The 8,729-nt window shown below is 52.1% G+C and overlaps 1 long non-coding RNA gene and 1 other non-coding gene across 2 annotated transcripts; both read right to left on the bottom strand.

The window, feature by feature from the left end:
• Nucleotides 1–2,577: 2,577 nt before the first annotated feature.
• On the bottom strand, nt 2,578–2,767 carry LOC146420635 (U2 spliceosomal RNA). The gene has a single exon (XR_014849084.1). It is a non-coding gene; the product is annotated as a U2 spliceosomal RNA (small nuclear RNA).
• Nucleotides 2,768–5,980: 3,213 nt separating this feature from the next.
• LOC146420634 (uncharacterized) lies at nt 5,981–8,203 on the bottom strand. Its single transcript, XR_014849083.1, has 2 exons — nt 7,495–8,203; nt 5,981–7,115 (listed from the first exon to the last, which is right to left on the bottom strand). It is a non-coding gene; the product is annotated as an uncharacterized LOC146420634 (long non-coding RNA).
• Between the last annotated feature and the right edge of the window lie 526 nt (nt 8,204–8,729).

Below are 8,729 nucleotides of genomic sequence, written 5' to 3'. Positions count from 1 at the left end.
ACCCAAAACCGAATAAATAACTATAAACACTACACTCGATCTTAGCCAAACGGCCGAGCGGCTATGACAATTTCCTTCCCCCACTCCCGCCGGCACCCCGCTCGACAAACACACACCTCGCTGTCTCCCCCGCGCCGCCGCGCACCTCCTTTCCAGCAATTTAGAGACTCTTTCCCGCTGTGTTCCCGCACTGTCAGCACATGTTTCTGAAGCACTGACCCGAAATCACGGCGGTGCTCTGTGTCTCTAATATGCATCACCCCGCCGCTCCGGCCGGCCGCGCGGGAAGCTCGTGAGGCGCTGGGAGCTCCGGAAGAAGCGGAAAGGCTCGGTAGCTGCAGGAGTTTTTTCATGGATTCTGGGGCTCGCAGCAAGGGCTTGGCGCGGCCAGCGGGGTCGGACAGGCCGGCAGAGGCACGGCGAAGGTGCCGCGCTCGGGCTTTTGGCCGCTCGGACCATGCGGTTGGATTTGCCGAGCCGGGGCTGAGAGGAGCTGCGGGAATAAATAGGCAAAAATGGAAAAAAGGTCTTTTTTCGGGGACTCAGGAAAGGCTTGAAACCCCATTTCCCCCCCGCGCCCCCCGCGCACCGAGGCCTAAACTCTGCAAATCCCCCAATAAAGCTCTCAAGATGCCATTCGCGCCGCTAAGGATTCGAGTTTGCCTGACCGATCTTCATCCGCCATGATGCCGCCGACCGCTGCGCGCAGTGATCTAATTTGCATGGCCGGACCTCTTTTCCCAAAACGCCATTCATGCGGGATTGTGCTTTAATTTGCATGACCCCGCCCCTTTACCGAGACTGCAATTCGCGCCGCGTTTCGGCTAGTTTGCATAACTCCGCCCATTTTCCCCAAGATGCCGTTCACGCATGAGGTAATCCAAATTAGCATAACCCCACCTCTTTCTCCCACGATGCCGTTCGAGCATGAGGTAATCTAAATTAGCATAACCGCGCCCCTTTCTCCCAAGATGCCGTTCGAGCATGAGGTAATCTAAATTAGCATAACCCCGCCCCTTTCTCCCAAGATGCCGTTCGCGCATGAGGTAATCTAAATTAGCATAACCCCGCCCCTTTCTCCCAAGAGGCCGTTCGAGCATGAGGTAATCTAAATTAGCATGACTCCGCCCCTTTCTCCCAAGAGGCCGTTCGCGCATGAGGTAATCTAAATTAGCATAACCCCGCCTTTCTTTCCCAAGATGCCGTTCACGTGTGAGGTAATCTAAATTAGCATAACACCGCCCCTTTCTCCCAAGATGCCGTTCGCGCATGAGGTAATCTAAATTAGCATAACCCCGCCCCTTTCTCCCAAGATGCCGTTCGCGCATGAGGTAATCTAAATTAGCATAACCCCGCCCCTTTCTCCCAAGATGCCGTTCGCGCATGAGGTAATCTAAATTAGCATAACCCCGCCCCTTTCTCCCAAGATGCCGTTCGCGCATGAGGTAATCCAAATTAGCATAACCCCGCCCCTTACTCCCAAGATGCCGTTCGCGCATGAGGTAATCCAAATTAGCATAACCCCGCCCCTTTCTCCCAAGATGCCGTTCGCGCATGAGGTAATCCAAATTAGCATAACCCCGCCCCTTTCTCCCAAGATGCCGTTCGAGCATGAGGTAATCTAAATTAGCATAACCCCGCCCCTTTCTCCCAAGATGCCGTTCGCGCATGAGGTAATCTAAATTAGCATAACCCCGCCCCTTACTCCCATGAAGCCACTCCCTCCCGGCGTTCTCTCATTTGCATAACCACTCCTGCCCCCCCAAATCCCGCCCATGCCCTTCTAATTTGCATATTCCCTCATGAGGCGCGGCTCGGGCCAACGCCGCTCTGCCGGGCAGGTTCGGGACGGGGGGGATCGGGGATTTCTGGCCCCTTTTTGAGGCTTTTTGGGGGCAGCAGAGGGACCCTCGGGGCTGCGGTAAGAGCAGGGGAGGGGGGAAATCCCGGGGAGGACGCGGGGAACGCCCGAAAATCCCCCAAAATTGTCACATCGCCCCTAAAATTCCTGAGGAAACCGGGGAAGGTCGGGAGGGGCTTTAGGGAATTTTCCGGCTTTGGGGACTCCGGGATCTCCTAGGTCACCCCAGGACCTGGGGTGACCGATGAAGCTCTGCACCTTTTTTACTTTACAAATAAACAAAATCGGTGTTTTTAGAAAGAATTGAGATTTTTATTTGCATCGTAGAAACATCCGCGGTCAAAGAGCTGCAAAAAGAAAGCCGTGCGGCTCCCCCGCCCCGCTGCTCACCTCCTTCACGTGTTTATGTGACAAAACTGCCCCAAATCCCCTCCCAGATTCATTTAAATGACATTAATGTCCTCCATTACCCTGATATAAATCGGAAACCCCCTCAGAAAGCGGCGAGATCCCGGAGTTTAACCCAAATAGCACGCAAAAGCACGGGGGAAGCGCCGCCATTTCGCCGCACCCTGCGAGGAGAAGTGAGGAGAGAATCACAGCCGCCCGAGCTTTGGCAGCTTCTCAGGGGTCCGGAGAGCTGCGGTTTACCCTTAAGTGCGGATAATCACGTTTACTCGGGTTTAAATCTGTTTTTAACCGACCAGAGGCCCCCGGCGGGGTGCACCGTTCCCGGAGGCACCGCAATACCCGGACCACGCGCGGAGCGGAGGGAGCAAGCTCCGGATCCGACTCCCGAGCCCAAAAATCCTGTAATATAAAGTCCTCCCATCGAGGACGTATCAGATATTGAACTGATAAGAATAGATACTACACTTGATCTTAGCCAAAAAGGCGAGGAACGATACACAGGGAATTCCAAACGCGGTCCCCAGCCGCTCTCGCCCCTGACTCGCCCACCGCCCTCGCGTTGTTCCCGAGCTCCTCCCACGCTGCATTCCGCGCTCCCCTGCCCGCGCCTCACAAGCACAGAGCCCTGGAAGCCCGCAAATCTCACAGCCACCCTTCCGAGCAGCCCGTTTGTGCTGTGACTGTTGAATCCGCACAGCCCCACCCCTGGCTCTCCCTCCCGTCCGCATTCGGGTTCCGCCCCGGCAAAGAGGGGGCGCCGGGGGAGGCGCCGGGGGAGGCGCCGGGGGAGGCGCCGGGGGAGGCGCCGGGGGAGGCGCCGGGGGAGGCGCCGGGGGAGGCGCCGGGGGAGGCGCCGGGGGAGGCGCCGGGGGAGGCGCCGGGGGAGGCGCCGGGGGAGGCGCGGGGGGAGGCGCCGGGGGAGGCGCCGGGGGAGGCGCCGGGGGAGGCGCCGGGGGAGGCGCCGGGGGAGGCGCCGGGGGAGGCGCCGGGGGAGGCGCCGGGGGAGGCGCCGGGGGAGGCGCCGGGGGAGGCGCCGGGGGAGGCGCCGGGGGAGGCGCTGCGGCCACGGGGGCGGGCGGGAGCGGAGCCGCAGCCGGTGGTACGGCTCGTGTCCCTGCGGGCAGCGGCAGCGTGTCTGTGAATCGTCCCCAAAGCCGCCTGCCTCCCCGCGCCCCGCTGAGCCTGCTCGGGTGTCCCAGCGGGGTCCTGTCAGGGACAGATCACCTTTGCTTTTTCTAAGGTCTGTGATGAATAGTTTAGAAAAGTGGCAGCGAGATTTTTCGTAATTGTAATTTATTTGCGTTTGAAGTGTGAAGCGTGTGTCATTGTTTTGTGCTTTTTAGCAGTTTCCATGCGAGGATAAATGCGGTGGAAGACGGCAAATGAAGCCAAGAGGCTGGAATAGGATGCTTGAGGCCCATGACAAGCACAGGTCAGAAAATAATTAAAACCCCAGGTTATAAAAATACCAAAGTAAAAGCCCAAAGGGTATTGTGAGCTGCTAGACCGTGCTCAGAGAAATCCCAAACACCTGTCCCGTTTTCCTATTGTCAGTTGAACATGCAAAAATCTAAGAGTTGCCCCAAGGATCCTGTCAGTGGGAGGTGGTCATGGGATAACCTGTTTTTGAAGGCATTTTCCACACCCTTAAAAGTGTGGATAGGTGTAGCGTTCGGTACGAGCCGGGCTGCAGTTGCATTCCAAAAAGCGTGTTCTTCGGTCAGTAAAATTTCTGGGTTTTTGGTGGGTTTTCCTGAAAAATGCCTTGTATCCCTCTGAGCTTTGCTTTGCAAAGCACTGAACGATTGTTATGGTTCTGCAGGGACCTCTGCCTGGGATGTCCTGGGTGTCCCGGTTCAGCTGCCTAGGGTGGCACGAAGGTGGTGCTGAAGATGCCAATCATCACCGGCCTGGATAAATTTTGGCTGCAGGAGCTGCCAGCAAGCAGGCTCTTCAGAGGCAGAGCTTCCCAGGATGGCAAGACTGTCATTGTTGCAGTCCCCAAAGCAGTATCCAACGTGAGTAGTTCCAGAGCTCTCTAAAAGAAGTGTGCCATTTGTTACGGTTTTGGGCCCAGTGGGTCTAAGGTGGCTTTTATTAAACCGGAGAGCTGGATTTTTTAGTCCTGCTGAGAGAGTTCAGCGTCACCTTATGAAGCAAGGAAAAGCTGCGTGGTAAGTTCAGGCTGATGCAATTTAGTCCCCGTGATTCCTTTAATAAATAAACTCCTAATGAAAAGTGTGAATGTGTTAATTATTTCTCTGTTTGATCAGCAATAAAATGCATTAGTAAACATTTGTGGGAGAGGCATGGGGTGCAGCAGAAGGGAGAAGGGTGTGGGAGACAGAGCCCGGTCCCAAGGCGGGTTGCTGGCGGTGGCATAGGAGGGGATGTCAGAGAGATACAGGTAAATGTGTACAGGGTGCAGAGCCCCAGGGTAGTGCCTCTGCTGGGGGAGTGAGAGCGTGTCCAGGACAGGTGGGGTATGGAGCGGCGAGCCCTAACCGGCATGGGGGGTGAACCCATGTGACACGGGCAGAGTCCTGGCTACCGTGTGAATTGTCACCACACAAGGTTAGTGGAGCCAAAGGTCACCCCAGGAGAGGTGCAGCCCCCAGTCCCTATTGCCGAGTCCCACCACAGGCTTACAAAACCAGGATTTGGGCTCCAGAGCTGACAGGTGTCGTGTTGTCCAGGGCAGCACTTGGCACCACAGGGCTGTAGGGGGCTGTGGAGAGGGTGGGGGGCCGTGGCCCGTTAGCTGAAAGGAAGGATGAGGGAGAGGTATTGAGGGCAGTGGGTGATGCAGCCCCCTGCATCCCAGAGTGCCATTGAAAGCTCCCCCTTTCACGGTGTGCCTAAGAACATCTGCCGTGTAATCTTGTGCCTGCAGGAGGAATTTTTGGCAGAGCAGCTGTGTCTAACCCCAAGGTGAACCTGTATCCCATACGGGCCTAGGTAGGATCTGGGCTGGTGACAGCCGTGGTGTAGTTGCCTATGGTCCCCCAGAACCCAGATTTGAGGTCAGAATTTGCAATTTTTGTAATGTAAGAAGGGGTAGCACCAAAGCCAGAAGTTTTTAAAAGTTCAAAGTGTGTCTGTTCAGCATTGAAATGGATACATACTTGATTAGGAGAGTTTTTTAATGTATTTTGTTAGATTTTCCAGACATGGGGAATTTCTTTGAAGGCACAGAATTTCATTTATTTAGTGTATTGTTCGTATGAATACCCGGAGGTTTTCTACAGCTACAGAGCGGCATCTCGCGTCTGGATTTTGTTCCACGGTGAGCCAGAGGGAGAAGCAGCACTTCCCAAATTCTTCTGGAGCAGTGCTAACTGCAGTCCTTTAAACATGCATTAAAAAGGCAACATGTGAAATGGGAAGAGCAATTAGGAAAAGAGGAAAAAGAAATGTTGAGCTAGGGAGGTGTTGCCATTTTTCTGTTGTTCCTTTGAGACAATGATCTTGTAAAATCTTCCTTGGGGCACCATGCAGATGAGACAGAGAGAGTAATGTGTGTCCTGCATAAGCTTGTCCATGCAAGGCCAAAGCAGATAGAAGATTTTAAAGTGCAAACACAAGTGTTGTGTATATAAATGAACCAATGAAAGAGCTTAACTTATAAGGCAGGATGATATATAGGACAAAATGTAAAAAAAGAATAAAGAGATCTATTAGCTGTTCTGTACAAAGTCTAATCAGATATTAGATATTAATGTAAAGAGAGGTTTGATATGAGTAGATGTGTACGGTTAGAGTGTAGAAGTCTGACGTGATATTGAAGTGTCAAAATGTACAAGCTGAACATTGTAAATATGTGGCTCGTGTCTTAGGAGAGGTTCCATAAGTGTCAATGGATTTGTAAGTATTTTCTCTATAATAAGTGCAAATAGATATAATGTAAATAGATGAGTGTAATTATATAAAAGTTTAGGGGGTGGGAATAAGAAAACAGTTTTGAGAAAAGGTTTCGTTGTATCGCTTCATAAATCCTGGAAGATTTCCGTTTCTCGGAAGGTCCAAACGGTAGAATGTTTTTCATAGAGCGCACAGACCGACGCAGCCAGAATCCAAAAGCGTGCAGATTGTCAGGGGCATAAAGAAAATCCAAAAGCCGTAATTTTCATGTTGAGGAAAAGCACTGGAGCGTCCTCACATGTAGAATTTTGAAAAAGCAACCTCCTTGTCCGGAAATTTCACATTCTAGATATGGAAAAAAGCACCAGGCTGGCAAACACAGCAGGGTGTGGTGACAGTGGGTCAGTTTGCAGGTATGGCCGTGGGTGATCCGGTGCCGGGGCAATTAGACAGCAGGGTGTGGTGACAGCGGGTCATTTTGGAGGTACGGTCGTGGGTGACCCGGCGCCAGGTCAGTTAGCCGGAGCGCTTTGATTATCGTGGGTGCATCTGCTGCCACCGGTTACCTGGGGAGTCCCACTGCTGCTGGGGAGTTCCACTGCTGCTGGGGAGTTCCACCGCTGCTGTCATTGCCACCACGGTGGTGGCTGGCCACGGGCCTTGGCCTCGTCCCGGCTGAGAGGTCGTCCCTGGCTTTTCTTTGCCGCCTCCCCAAAGTGCTGCTGCCTCCCTCTCCACCCTGCCCTGCTGTGGCCAGCTGCAGCGTGCAGAGGGTGTCGTGGCCGTGCTCTGCTGGGTTCCCCGTGTGGAAGCAGAGAAGCTGCAGTGGCGGCAGCATCAGTCCTTGCAGGAGATGCTGCATTCATTGGGGTCAAGTGCCTATCTTGACAGCGGTGAAGATTCTTGAGAGCTCTTATGCTGTCAGGTACTCCCCAGAGCGTGTCCTCGAGGTAGAGAGGAGGAGATGTGGCCGTGGTCATTGCTGTGGGGGAAGAAGAGATTTGATGTGGTTATTGTCCTCGCTTCCTTTAGTATCATTGGTGCAGTATTTCTATAGATGCGGTGTCCTGAGGCAGCAGTTACAGCTCTTGTTGTGGGTAGTGAATAATTTAAATGAATGTAAAGAAGGGATTGTTATGATTGCTATCAGTATAGCTCGGTGTTGTTAGTCCCACAGCAGGTTTGTAAAAGGTTCAAAAGGTCCTTTTTTTTCCCAGAAAACCTGACTGAGTGGAGTGAGGTAACACAGAGGCGATCTAGTGTATCCTGAGGCTTGTTATGAAGTGTTGTCAGATGGTTTTTATGATGTGAGGAGGCATTTGCCACGGTGTGCAGATGAGAAGGGTGGAAAAGTTTGTTACGTGTGTAAAAGAGGCCCCGTTTGCAGCCAGGTTCCAAATGTGGTATTGTAGGTGAATAGTGTGCATGCTGCAGGAATTGTGTCAGATGAAAGGTGTAAAGAAGCAGAGCTCTGTGTGCACTGGGATTCCTCCAAACTGCCTATCTTACACGAGAGCGGTGATGTGCCATTGCTGTGTAAAAGAGCCATTGTTGTCACCCAGGTTCCCATGGGGAAATGTGGGATTTTGTATTGTAAAGTTGTGCAAATGTCAGGATTTGTGCCAGACAGAAGCTGCTAGGAACTAGGTGTGAGGCTGGCCTCGGACTCCTGGGTGTGTTGTGCCCAGCGTGTGCAAGGATTTCCTAGGTGTTGAAAAGAGGCAGGGGTTTGAGGCAGGTTTGACCAGCAGGAAGAGGGAGGGAGATCACAGTCATGGGCAATGATGGAAACCTTTTCAAGTCTGAGATGTTAGAGTCCTAACTGAAAGAATAAATATCTTGTGTGGCTTACGTGGCAAATAAGAAAAATAGATGAATGACATCTTGTCACTGAATTCTAAAGAAGTCATCAGTGAAGGTGCTGACATCTAAACCTAAGTTTTCTCCCTAGGTTTTGAGAAGGATCCCTGTCAGGCTGCAGCATCTCGGGCTAACCTAATACCAGAACTGTGGTTACCACAGAGGTGTTAATTGCATAAAGGGAAGCAAAGTATCGCTCATATGTTTTGGTCAGAGTTCATCCACACCAAACAGTTCTATCAGAAGCATGGCCTGGGCCACTCACACGTTCAGATGGAACAATTCTACAACCAGCACCTGCAGATGTTCCCTTTGGGATAATTTTTTTTTTTACTTTTTTTCCTTTTTTTGTTTTACTTGCTTCCCTCTGATCTGGAAGCATCACTGATCTGGAGCGGTACAGTGAGCGGAACAGAGGCTGAGAATCGGCCACCATGTGAGCAGTGTGTCATTTGCTACCGTGTTTGAAGTAAACCTTCTGAACCATCTTTCAGCGTGTCATGTACGGAACAGGGAAGGAAGGTTATCGCAGTTATCGTTTCCTCAGCAACATGAGCTATGTTATTCCTTGAACATGGCATTGAAAGAGTTAGCAAAACTATTTTTTTCTCTTAGGCCATTTGGAAGCCAAATGTGTGTACACGGATAATTGATGAGGTGCAGTTCTGTAAGGCTCATGTAAGGGAGCCTTACGAATCAGAATTAATCCCGAAGTGTATTTCTGTAGGCTACGCAC

This window comes from Lichenostomus cassidix, unplaced genomic scaffold (genome assembly GCF_008360975.1).
Source record: "Lichenostomus cassidix isolate B80296 unplaced genomic scaffold, HeHo_3.0 HiC_scaffold_511, whole genome shotgun sequence".
In the NCBI taxonomy this organism is placed as follows: domain Eukaryota; kingdom Metazoa; phylum Chordata; class Aves; order Passeriformes; family Meliphagidae; genus Lichenostomus; species Lichenostomus cassidix.
This window is presented reverse-complemented; position numbering and strand designations above follow the sequence as displayed.